This window comes from Schistocerca nitens, chromosome 4 (assembly GCF_023898315.1).
Source record: "Schistocerca nitens isolate TAMUIC-IGC-003100 chromosome 4, iqSchNite1.1, whole genome shotgun sequence".
NCBI lineage: Eukaryota > Metazoa > Arthropoda > Insecta > Orthoptera > Acrididae > Schistocerca > Schistocerca nitens.
In genome coordinates this window covers 508,290,640-508,304,406 of record NC_064617.1, presented here as the reverse complement: position 1 = coordinate 508,304,406, position 13,767 = coordinate 508,290,640, and the positions used below count along the sequence as shown (strand labels likewise).

Sequence of the window (13,767 nt, the reverse complement as noted above, 5' to 3'; positions counted from 1 at the left end):
ACATAATTTCACAAAGCTTTTCTTGTTCTTCATATAAGTATGGTACTCTTCTAATGTGTAGAAAGGGTGTTTTACTAAAAATTTCTTAAGCTGATGTTTCAGTTTAATTGCAGGAAGAGGCATGATTGCACGAGGCAGTGCATTAGCAAATTTTGTACCTGTGTACTGAGGCCTCTTTTCGTAAAGTGCTGTTCTGTGGCTGGAATGTAAAATCTTTCTTTATTTCTAGTATTTAACTGGTGGAAATCTGAATAAGTGTTGGGTGCAGTCTTTTCACATACAATATGGCTTTTAGAATGTAAGTGTTTATAACAGTTAACACCTCTATTTTTGGAAACAAGTTGCGACAAGATTCCCTATATTTTGCTCCACAGATTATTCTCACACCACTTTTTTGAAGAATGAGTAGCTTGCATGGTATATAGTCTTTAGGACAACAGTCTCTCTACAGAACTTGCTAATAGTACTGATTGCAAATATATTTTTTGACAGCTTAGTTTCTAGGGAGTCAATATGTGTGTCCCATTTCACGTTGCTTTGGATTGTTATGCCAAGGAATTTTGCACTAGACTCTTTCTTTATCAATTCGTTGCCAATGTATAATTTAATTTCTTTATTCAAACTACTTTTGTTAAACTTCATCAAACATGTTTTACTGGTGCTTACATTTAAGTGGCTTTCATTAAAAAAAACTGAACAATTTCTTTTGTCACATTATTACACTCGGCTTCTAGTTTATTACATGATTCCTTTTTACACACAATGGATGTGTCATCAGCATACAGAACAATTTTGGAATTTATAGTACAGTATTTAATATCATTTACATAGATCAAGAACAGAAGGGAGCCCAACACTGAGCCCTGCGGCACGCCATATTTTATGCAAGTGATCTCTGATTTGTAGACACCACTTTCCGTTTTAAGTAGAACAAACTGTTTTCTATTACTCATATAACACTTTATTAGGTCATAAGTGGCGCCTCTAATGCCCATGTTCCATAGCTTGTCTAATAGGATGTCAACATTCACACAATGAAAAGGCTTTTTCCAGGTCTAGGTATACACATGCCACATGTTCCTTGCTTTCGATACCCCCTAACACCTCTTCAATCTGTTGAGCAGATGCAGTGCTAGTTGATTTACCTTTTAGGAATCCATTTTGATTTTCGAACATCAGGTTGTGTTTGTTAAGAAAGTTTATAATCCTGCTGTATATAACTTTCTCAACTATTTTGGAATAGACAGGAAGGATTGAGATTGGTCTGTAGTTTTCTACTTTGTTGTTGTCCCATTTCTTAAAAATGGGTGTTACCTGTATTCTGGAAGATCTTCTGAGCACTTGTTGTTGAGGCGGTTCAGATTCTTCTTCTATTTCGACTGAGCCTGTTTCTTCTGAAATGCTGTTGTCTGATCTGTTGTTCCTTGAGTCATTTTGAATAGTAACGTTCTCCACCTTACTTGTAAACTGAATATATATCTGATTCGGTTCCAGCAAATGATCACATGTTCCTGGCTTGTTATTTTTTTTTCTTGAATTATTTCTCCTTTAAATATCACATCTCTGGCGTTAATGATTCTTTGTTGAACCGGATGGAACAACCGGTATGCCTTGCTGACTTCACAGTATCCTACGAGTATGCACTGAACACATTTCTTGTCCCATTTGCTCCTAATGGTTTTTGGTATGTGGAGAAATGCCCTATTGCCGAATAATCTTAGATGTCGGAGATCAGTATTCTTTCATGAGAAAGCTCCCTCTGGCGTTATGTTGTTCAAAGCTTTTGTCTATGATCTATTAATGAGGTAAACTGCGGTGGAGACTTCTTCTCCCCAAAATTTCGTAGGTAATTTCACTTCAAATAACATACATCTTGACTTTTCCACGATTGTTCTGTTGTACCTTTCTGCAACACCAATGTGTTTTGTAGTGTAGGGAACAGTGGTTTCATGTTTTACTCCTTCTTCCCTAAAAAAAATTCGTCAGTCTTTCGTTTATTCATTCTTTTCCGTTATCAGTTCGCAAGATACAATGCCTTTCGTCTGTCTGATTCTCTATGAACATTTTAAAATTGCGTATAATGTCAGGTACTTGGTATTTATTGCTGGCGGTATACAAAAAAATCTTTCTAGAGAAATCGTCAGTGAGATGTGGTTTGCATTGGACCACACAAATCTGAATGCACTAACTCCAAAATTCTTTTAGCTCTAGAAGTGGAGTGAGGAAAGGAAAATCTAATTTGCTTACCTTCTAGGCACGTAACGCAGGGAGTGCCGAAGGCTCCTTTATATATGATGTCATTAGCTAAACCGTTCCGCAATTCTTCCATCGCATCTGAGTGTAGGTGGTCTAATCTTCTGTGCGTTAGATTTGCATCAATAGACAAGGAGACATACTTTGTTTCTGCATTGCGATCACTTGGGTGATCCAGCCTGTACATTCCGTTGAATAACGATGCTGTAACTATCAATTTCTTCTCTGTATCTCGAACGCGACAGACTCTATTGTCAAAATGACTGAGTGACCCTGTTGCACTATTTTGCTTACGGAAAGTAAATTTGATTCAGCTGAGGAACATAAAGTACATCCGTCACCTTAATATTTCTCTCGGCCTGCCACAGCTTTAATATGCTTGCAGCCTGTTCCTTTAACGGCTAAGTTTTCGTTGTTGGCCACGACCACTTGTGAAATGGGATGGTTTGACATGTGAGCTGACGCACCATAATCCACAAACCATTAATTATGTATAGCATTATGTTCACTATTCTTTTTCTGTTCTTATTTTTTTCGTTGCCTTTAATTCTTGTCGCTATAATTTCTGAATATGATCCGTTGCCTTTAAAGATTGCCTCTATGTAGCGGCTCTGCCTTAGGTACGACGTCATTGCTCAAAGCCGACAAGTGGAATCGGACACTGGAATTGACCACAACCTTAAATCTTATATCCAGGGGATCAATAACATTGTTTATTGTGAAATATTGCGCAGTTGTACCGAAGGCTACAGCCGCTTTAGTAACTGCCATGAAGTCATATCACAACTGCTTGTTTTAGAGGGGGGCGTGGTGAGATGAATCCGAAGCAATTTAAGTTGGCGACAATAATTTGACACTCCATAGATATTCTTACTATATGATTACATCCAATGATGTTCCTTTCTTAGTTACTACAGGTAATGTCTTTGACAAAATACCGCGCAAATTTGTGTTATGATGTCGGTTTGTTTGTGGCTGTGGGTGATTAATTAACCGTTAGCATGAAATAACGGCCGATAAGTGTTACAAGAGTATTATTTAAAATATATATAGTTTTCATAAATGCTGTTCTGTACGAACATAATTAGATGAAATTAATTTGTAGTCGTAACCAAATAGCCATCATAAGCACTGATTATGATATGTGCATATAGTCACCGCAGTTTGGAGTAATGTGGGATTCTCAGCGTGAGTAGTTTGTCAAATAGTTTGTTACAATTTTTTTACTAATGATAATTGCATTATTGTGTTCTTTGTGGAAGATAATGGTGTGTTTCGCGTATCTGATCAGGAAAAGTTTGAAAGAACTATTTAGTGATATAAATTGATGGAGCGATGTGTGGTGTTATATTGATTTTCGCCTGGAATCCGTGGTAACATTAAAATAGAGCGCTATCACATTTATCGAGATGTGAGCATTATCATTATATTATGCAGATAAATGAAGTAAAACTTTATTCCTACTCGTGTAGCAAAAAATTTTTGCCGTCTCTCATTTGATAGGTGTATTTCAGTCACAAAGTTTATCGTAGACCAATTCAAATGCCTTTTCATCTTGTAATAGGAACCGATTTTTAGAAGTCGTTTTGTCAGATAGTGTGACCCCACCAGTACACTGTCAACTAACTGCACTTGAATAGTAACACAGTTTTGTTATTGCTAGTTAGTACAGTGTGGTGAAGTAATTGTGATTGTTATACAGAACTCATATTTGTCATTTAACATCTATACTTTATAATTTCGTGATTTTCGGGTTTTACCTGTTTTAAGTGAATGCGTATGCTCAGTGGTTCATATTACACTTCACAGCTTGAATTTGTTGACACTACTTGCGTTTCACAATACCTATAGTCGTTTGTACTTTTACGTAGTATGTTGCCTTCTATTTATAGCGTAAAAATCTTAAATTGATCCTGCACACAATATTTCATCAAAGAAATTGGTTGTTTCGGAATCCATCTGTTGGATAGTAGGAATTAATCGAGTAGGCTGGTTTTCAATATGTTTTTAAAATTTTCTGTTCTGTTTACAAACTCCTGTAACTCACTGAGTAGCTGGTCAAATTGCACCTTGAAAAATAGATGGTGTGACTAATTTTAAATTAACGAATGCTACTATTAAGTTTATGACTGTCAGTGACATGCCTCATTAAGAAATAAATGCCTGCATAGAGGTTATGTATTGGATCTGCCTTGCATTTCTCTACATGATGCAGATGTAAACATTAAACTTCACTACTAGTCAACTTGATGTCACTATCAGATTTTCTGCTTTCACATTTGTTGGCTTTGCCAACTCACAAACCAATTGTCACTTTCCAGTCTTTTATAGACATTATGCTGCAGTACAGATCAGTCTGCCACAACAGTCAGGATGTCTAGATTAGACTCAAAAGAGGTAATTAGGGTCGAGGCCCCAGTTATGGCCACATTAAGGGCAATTCGAGATACATCACATTTTTAGTATAGGAAGAAAGTATACAAATTACTTCAAAAAATCGGATCTATTGCTTCAAAGTCTACACATTACAACCATGTAAAAACAAATATTCTAAGTTGTATTACAAAAGCAGAAAAAAAATATTGAAAAATAAATGGCGCATTTCCCCAGTTTTGGCCATGTTAACCCTACCTATGGCCAGTTGTTTCCCCACTTATGGCCACTTCATATTATAATAAAACTATGGCTAAAATAATTCTCAATTCGTGTGCCAGAAAGTAATTTGTGCTTTATACAAGTATATAAGACAACAGACAACATACATCAAATAGGTAAAAGGTACAGAAACTGAATGAACAGGAAAAAATCATTAGGCAAAGTATTGTCCCAGTAATTACTTAAATCAACTTCCAGACAAGTTTATTTCTCACGAGTATCAATAGAACCAGGGAACTTTGTTTTTAATGAACGTCCTTCTTGCATCAAGACCGGATCTGGCAGTTTCCCTATAATATCTTCACCCGTTATAGTCGAAACATCATTTTCAATGTATTCAAAACAAGTATCACTTTCAAAATTACAGATACATACTTAAAAATTGCAGGTCTTGTTCTTCTATTTCCTGTTAAACTAAATTTTACCAAAATAAAGTCCCCTACTTTCAAATTCTCACTCGAAGATAGTTTGACATTTTTCTGGTATTTCATCTTCATCTCCTTCTACGTAGTCATCTAAACTGCTTCCACTGTCCGTCCATTCTTCTTCCTCGGAAGAACTTGTTGGCCCATCACTTAACTCTTGTCTGTTTCTTGTTTTCCCCGTTTTTACATGAGATAATGCCAAGTGCTGTTCTTTGGACTTAAACTCCTTCATAGCTTTTCTCTTCCTTTTTTCGTGCTCCATCTCCTGCCTCTCTTTTTCCTTCAGTTCATGATATTCCACCCACTCGACACTAGTCACAGCAGTGGGTGTATGTTCTTTCTTTCTCTTTGTGCCTTGTTGTTTGGGTTCTGGCCAAGTGATGACACTTTCAAAAACTGTTGCTAATGATTTTGGTGGTGTCACTCGGATACGCACTGAAGATGGACTATGGTTGGATGTTGTAGTACCTGAATTATGTGAAATACTACTTGGGGTTGTTGATATATCTGCGGGAATAAGACTGTTGATGGGTGTTGAAGGAATATCTGAATTCTGTCAAATGCTGCTGCGTGTTGAAGATAAGTCAATATTATTAACATTTTGAATGGATGAAGGATTAAGTCTGTCTGTGTTTTGTGAAAGATCCTCTGTTTGATGGTCTTCAGAGGGAGGCGCTATGCTATCTGTCAGAATGTCATCAGTGTTACCACTAGCACCATGCATTTCAACCTCATCAGCTATTTTACTACAGAACTTGAAAAGTAATAATGCTTCTTGATTTCCTTCCCACTCATGATTCCTACTCTTGGTTGCTCTGAACTCATCTAGAAGGACAGGATCAATTTGCTTTTCTATATATGAGAAATGTCTCTGAAGTTCCTCATTTGTTTGAACTGTGGTTGAGGCTGGTATACTACGAACAACTATCTTGCTGTAATCTACATTGCTCACATTAAATCGAAACAGACCAGTTGCCCTGAAACCAGCACGAATATTTGCCACCATTTTAGGTTCTGTAATAATTTGTGACAGAACAGAAGGTACATCAGATTTTGAAATTTCAGTGCCATTATTTTCAAAATGCCATTTCTGAACAATCTTCTTCCACATTTTTTTCATAGGTCCAAAGACAGCTACATCTAATGGTTGCAAGATGTGTGTAAAATTGGGATGTAGAGCAACTAGAATGATCTGATTTTCCCTACAATATCTGCTCAAATGAAGTGTAAAATGAGAGCAGTGCCCATCTAAAAATATTACTACAGGCCGGGGAATTTCAGCTTCTTTCAAGAACGGATCAAATACATTTGTTATATACTCAAAAAAACTTTCACCTGTCATCCACCCACTTTCTGTTTTTCCAATGCCCCAGTTTAGAGGAGCTGCTTTCACCAATGATGCTGGAATCCTTGCATGTTTGAACAGTATTAAGGGAGGAGCAAATTTTCCAGCAGCATTCACTGCAAACAATGTAGTAACGTTATCTTTGTCAGAGTTACATGACTCGCCATAAACGTGATGGCCACGAGGACCTATGATTAATTCCCCTTTAGGAGCCAGAAAAGAAGTTTCATCCATATTAAAAATTCTATTTGGGTCATTTAACACATCCATTTCATTTAAAGTGATGGATACTTCGTGAAACCAGTTTCTTATTTTCTCTTCTGTAACAGAACCTCTAGACCTATTCACATATTCTGCATGTTTTTGTGACAGAACCTTGTGTCTCTTAAGAAATCCATAATACCACTTTTTTCCTGGTCGATTGTTAGTAAATGTAGCATTACAATTTTCCATATCTGCACTCTCAATAAGTTTTTGCACAGAGATTTTCTTTGGTAACTGGAAATCCCATGCTAGAACAGTCCAAAACCCAGGCCACCAATTTTTTTTCAATTTGTTCTCCTAAGACAGAATGTGGACCACAGTGCCCTGTAGATTCTTTTGGAGATACACCAAGAATTTTGTTTCTTAATGTTGTCCTTGGAACTTTGTACAACATGCTTGCAGTAGCAACCTTCATTCCCTCATCAATAGCCTTTAGAGCACCTTTAACTTTGCTGGGAGAATACTGAAACTTCTTATTCTTTGGTTGGCTCATTTTTCTTATAAATAATGCACAAAGATGGAGTTAAAGAATGTTGCATATTTGAATAGTGCCTATTGCATATTTTGTATCTTACAAACATAGGTAAATTAGTATGATATGCCAAGACAATACTAACAATGAGGTATATATTGATATAAAAATACCAAAAATATTTTAATAAGCCTATTTAAATAAAATTAGCCTAGTGTAATTTAGGACACAACACTAATATTGATGTTTTTGTATTAGTTTTTAGAAGTGGCCAAAACAGGATACATATATGTCTCCACTTACGGCCACATGCATGGCTATAACACAGAACCAGGGCTAAATATGGAACTGTTAATGGCCACATACTTTTGATAACATGTATTTAGGCTGAGCGATATAAAACTTAAAAGAAATGAAAATATAATGTCTTATCTTACCTCTGAACAGATTAAGTTTCTTCTGATGTTTTATTTAAACATGTAAAATACAAAAAAACAGATCATGTGTTGCTTAAAGAAAACTTCTGCAGCACTGATCATTTCACAAAATGGTGTCTCCAAACAAAAACAGACAAAAGAATGATTATGTAGACACATGAATAGAGCCTTTCACAAAGTTTATAATAATCTATAGTAGAACTGGCTGGTATTCCAGAAGTGGGGTAGTGGCCAAAACTAGAGCTTTCACCCTAGGTGTGAGTTGATGACCCCAATAAATTTGAATGCACAACAAAGTTTGTGGTGAGAGTTCGATCTGCAGTTTTGGTTGATGTCTATTTTCTCACCATATAAAACAACTTTCCGCAGTAAAAAGTGAGAGTTGATGTTGTTGTTGTTTTTATATTTTTTTAAATTAATATTTTGTGGGTAGTTTCATTGCTTGTTACCATCGTGATTTTCATGCTTTTATCATTTCCTAATCCTTTTAATTCTGCTAACACTGTGACAACACAGATGAAAGAATCTTAGCAGGTGATAGGGCTTATTAAAACTGTTGTAGGACCAATTTTTACATCCTTGTTACTCTGTCATTGCACTCATTTTAACATTGTGACTTAACAAGTTTACTGCCTTACTTGATCTCTAGTTTTAATTATTATAAAGTTAGTAATGCCAAACTATTTACAGATTTCCATTTTTGTTCTCCTTTTTTCATTATTTCCATTTTAAAGAAAGTAGCAATTTTTGTGCTGATTTTTTTATGGTACACTTAAAAAAATAAATTTCCATAATAGAAAGCTGTGAGACATTTAGTGATTCATGGAACATACAACAAAAGACAGATGTCATGGGAGGGAGAGTGTCCACTGCAGTTGGCAAAAAACATTGTCTACTGAGGGTGAATGCAGCTTGGCTCAAGTGGAGACAGATCACTGGTGTCCTCTGCGATAAAAAGATGCCTCAATATCTAAAGGCAAAACTACGAGGGTAATCCCAAAAGTAAGGTCTCGTATTTTTTTATAAGTACATATACCTGTTTATTTCTACAATGGTTTACATCAGTTTACAGCTTGAACATTTAGCTATTTTTCGACATTATCACCATTTATTTAGATGCATTTTTGTAGACACTGTGGCAGTTTCTGTATGCCCATGTCATACCAGCTAGCCACCCTGCTGTTCTTGCACCTCGTCTTCGGAGCTGAATCACTTTCCGGCAAAATGTTTGTTTAACCTAGGGAACAGGTGATAGTCACTGGGGGCCAAATCAGGACTATAGGGTGGGTGGGTGATTATGTTCCACTGAAACTGTTTCATGAGAGCAACAGTTTGCCGAGCGATGTGTGGGAGAGCGTAGTCATGGAGAATGTGTACGCCCTTGATTGACATTCCTCTTCTCCGGTTCTGAATTGCCCGTTTGAGTTTTATCAGAGTCTCCCAGTACCTGTCGGTGTTAATTGTCGTCCCAGTGATTCAGCTCCGACGACGAGGTGAAAGAAGAGGTTCATAACTTTCTGCACAGCATGGCGGTGAGCTGGTATGACATGGGCATATAAAATCTGCCACAGCGTCTACAAAAATCCATCGACAGAAATGGTGATTATGTTGAAAAATAGCTAAATGTTCAAGCTGTAAACTGAAGTAAACCATTGTAGAAGTAAACAGGTCTATGTACTTACAAACAAATAGGAGACCTTGCTTTTGGGATTACCCTCGTATATAAGACCATGGTATGCCCATCAGCAATATAGGGGACTGAGTGTCGCTCTATGACGAAACAACAGGAGCAAATGTTACACACTGTGTGGAGATGAAGATGCTTTCATGGTCCATGGGGCTGACACGGAGTAAACACGTAAAAAATGCAGATGTCCGGAAAAGGTTTTGTGACGCCAATCACCGACAAAGTGAGGGAAGCCCATCTCTGATGGTATGGGCACTTCGTGAGAAAGCAAGACAACTCAGTCGCAAAAACAGCACTCCACATCAACCCAGGAGGAACAAGACCATGAGGAAGACCAACAGAGAGATGGACTGGCATCATCAGGGGAGACATGCACGTTGGCTTAAGACCAGAAGATGTCAACGATAGGGAGAAATGGAGGAGATGTAGCAAAACAGCAGACCTCGCAAGTCGGGATTAATGCTTGGGAAAAGAGAGATAGTGACGTTACCTGCTTACATGTATCAGTCTAGGTGAAATTAAGTTGATTGTTGAATTTTTTTACCAGACATTCAATTTCACTGTAACAATTTTAGATTCATTCGAAGGTAATCTATGGTCAGTCGGAAAATACATGGATCATGTAATATTAGTTTGGAGGTGATTTCAGCCTACCAAGTATAGACTGGGATGTCTATGAATTAATTTCAGGGGGCCTAGACAGTCTTCTGAACTACTTTTGAATATCTGTGTTGATTGGGTAGTTTGACAGCCCACAACCAGTGGAAATATCTTAGGGCTTTCAGCTACAAATGGGCCAGACTCATTGACAGTGTCAGTAAAGAGACAGGGATTAGTGACCACGATGTCATCATAGAGACTATGGTTCTCAAAGCTAATAAATCAAGAATGCTAGGCGAGTATTTCTGCTAGCAACAGCAGATAAGCAGTTGTTAATACCCCACTTTGACAGTGAATTGACATTTATTTCCGGTATGTCGGGTTTAGAGAAATTAGGGGCAAAGTTTAAGTGGATTGTTAATCATGGTCTGGAGAAGTATGTGCTGAGTAAGTGGATTAGGGACATAAATGACCCACCATGATTTAACAGTGAAATTTGAAAAATGCTGAGAAAGCAAAGCCCATTGCACTCAGTTGAAATGAGGACATGCTAATGACAACAGACAAAAGTTAATAGCAAATGGTGCTGCTGTAGAAAGATCGATGCCCCAAACATACAGCTGCTATCACCATGGTACCCTATCAAAAGATCTTGCTGAGAACCTGAGAAAATTCTGGTACTATGTAAAATTGCTAAGCAGATCTAAGACTTACATCCATTCTCTCATTGAGCATTCTGATGTGACAGTAGAAAATAGCAGACAGAAAGCCAAAGCACTTTGTCTCCTACCGTCCAAACTTTACAGAAGCTCTCCTGCGAACCTTGCAGAACTAGCACTCGTGAAAGAAAGGATATTGTGGAGACATGGCTTAGCCACAGCCTGGGGGGTGTTTCCAGAATGAAATTTTCACTCTGCAGCAGAGTGTGCGCTGATATGAAACTTCCTGGCAGATTAAAACTGTATGCCAGACTGGGACCCTAGCCTTTCATGGGCAAGTGCTCTACCAACTGAGGTTCACAGGAGAGTTTCTGTAAAGTTTGGAAGGTAGGAGACGTACTTGCAGAAGTAAAGCTGTGAGGACGGGGCGTGAGTCGTGCTTGGGTAGCTCAGTTGGTAGAGCACTTGCACGCGAAAGGCAAAGGTCCCGAGTTCGAGTTTCGGTCCAGCACGCAGTTTTAATCTGCTAGGAAGTTTCATATTAGTGCACATTCTGCTGCAGAGTGAAAATCTCATTCTGGAAGAAAGCCAAAGTCCTAAATTCTGCATTTAAGAAATTGTTCATGCCAGAGAATCATATAACCATTCCGTCATAGACCATCACACAGTTCTGTATGGAGAACATCATAATACACATATCTGATGTTAAGAAGCAACTGAAAGAGTTGAAAACAAGTCATCAGTTCCCTTACTTAGCTTTCATTTATTGTGAATGTCTCACCAAGCACAAAGTCCTAAAGCACAGGTGACTCCTGTATATGAGAAGGATAAAAGAACCGGCCACTCCTGTATATGAGAAGGATAAAAGAACCGGCCTGCAAAAGTACAGACCAATATCTGTAACAGCAGTTTGCCGCAGAATTCTTGAGCATATTCTCAGTTCAAATGTAATAAATTTCCTTGAGACAGAAAAGCTTCTGTCCACGAATCAGCACAGTTTTGGAAAGTATTGCTCATGCGAAACTCAGCTTGCATTTCTTTTACGTGATGTCCTACAAACCATGGGTGAAGGGCAACAGGCATGCTCCCTATTCCTAGATTTTGTAAAGCATTTGACATGGTGCCCCACAGCAGACTGTTAATGAAGGTACGAACATACAGAGTAGGCTCCCATATATGTGGCTTGAAGCCTTCGTAAGTAATAGAAAAGGGTGCATTGTCCTCAACAGTATGTTTTCATCAGAGAAGGGTATTGTCAGGAGTGCGCCAGGGAAGTGTGATAGGAATGCTGTTATTTTCTATATACATAAATGATCTGGCAGACGGAGTTGGCTGCAATCTCTGGCTGTGGTGTTCGGGAAGGTGTCCTCGTTTAATGACTGTATGAGGATACAAGATGACTTGGACACAATTTCTAGTTTGTGTGTTGAATGGCAGATAGCTCAAAATGTAGAAAAAAATAAATGACTGCAGATGAGTGGGAAAAACAACCTAACGTTGTTTGAGTACATCATTAGTAGTGTGGTCCTAGATGCGGTCATATTGATTAAATGTCTAACTGTAACATTGCAAAGCAGTATGTAATGGAATGAGCATGTAAGGATTATAGTAGGGAAGACGAATGGTTACTTTCGGTTTATTGATAGAATTTTTGGGAAAGTGTGGTTCATTTCTAAAGGAGACTGCATATAGGGCACTAATGCAACTCATTATTGTGTACTGCTTGAGTGTTTGGAATCCTCACTAGGTCGGATTCAAGGAAGACATTGAAGCAATTCAGAGGTGAGCCTATATTTGATACCAGTAAGTTCCAACAACATGCAAGCAAGTATTACAGAGATACTTCGGGAACTTTCCCTGGAAAGAAAGGAACGTTCTTTTTAAGGAACACTAATGAGACAATTTAGAGAAACATTTTGACAGCTGAACAGTTCTACTGCCAACGTACATTTTGTGCAAGGACCACTAAGAGAAGAGAAAGTAGGGATTGTATGGTGGCATATAGAAAGTAGTTTTTCCCTCACTCTGTTTCCAAGTGGAACAGGAAAGGAAATGTGTAGTAGTGGTACAGGGTACTCTCCGCCATGCACCGTACGGTGGCTTGCGGAGTGTGTATATGTGGATGTAGATCTCTGTTATGATCCATGGAGAAAGCAGTTAATAAGTTAGTTGTTTGTTTCAGCTTGTTTTCCATCCATGCCACCTTTTTTATTTTCCGTTGGTATTTACTCTTATGTGTGGTTCCCAGTGAGTTGATACGGTATTGTACAATAAGTGATGTGACTCACAACATGACACAGAACATCTCACACTGGTGGTGCCCACAGAAAAGTTATTGAAGCAACTGACAGCAATACAACACCGATATGTATCTCTATCTTATTGCCCAGCACAGTGTGGAGTGCTGACTGCGCTACGCAATTGTGTGGTGCGAGACACAGGAAGAGGATGGGAGAACCAAATTTTGAGTCATCAGATGTGCCTTGAAAAGAATTGTTTAATGTATATATGTTGCAAAGCTACATTAGTCTCTCTGTACTTAGTTTCTCAGTAAAGTTTTGCCTAAAAATTAAGAACTATCACATGTGTTCTCCACTTGCCAGTTTTTTCATTTGAATATAAGGAAACTTCAGTCTTTTCCCACATCACAGCTTGTACTGAACTGCTTTTGTTTTCATTATTGCCTATAGGTATTGTGATGCTTCAAAAATAAGTAAACCACCTTGCATATTTTGCAAAGTTTGCAGTGAAGAATGTAGTCACTGACTCAAAATTGTTTTTAAGAATGGAAGGAGAGCCATTTCTCTTTCCAGTCCTGGGTAAATTGATACATTTCTATGTTCATCTGCAATGAGTCACACTCAACACTATGGCCATGCACTATGCAGAGCTGCATCATGTTTCTGTTTTTCGTATGCTGTAAATATAAGACAAAGCAGTCACTTATGCGTACTTTCAAACTTTAAAGAT

General features: G+C 37.9%; 1 protein-coding gene across 3 annotated transcripts in view; it reads left to right on the top strand.

Annotated features, from left to right (window-relative positions):
• Positions 1 to 3,207: 3,207 nt before the first annotated feature.
• The window catches only part of LOC126251803 (ATPase family AAA domain-containing protein 5), a 136,730-nt gene continuing 126,170 nt past the window's right edge, over positions 3,208 to 13,767 (top strand). The window contains exon 1 of one of the 3 annotated variants that reach the window (XM_049952444.1): positions 3,208 to 3,441. The gene's annotated coding sequence lies outside the window, so the exon portion shown is untranslated. The remainder of the gene's footprint in view (positions 3,442 to 13,767) is intronic. The other 2 variants (XM_049952443.1, XM_049952442.1) reach the window with 2 other exon arrangements.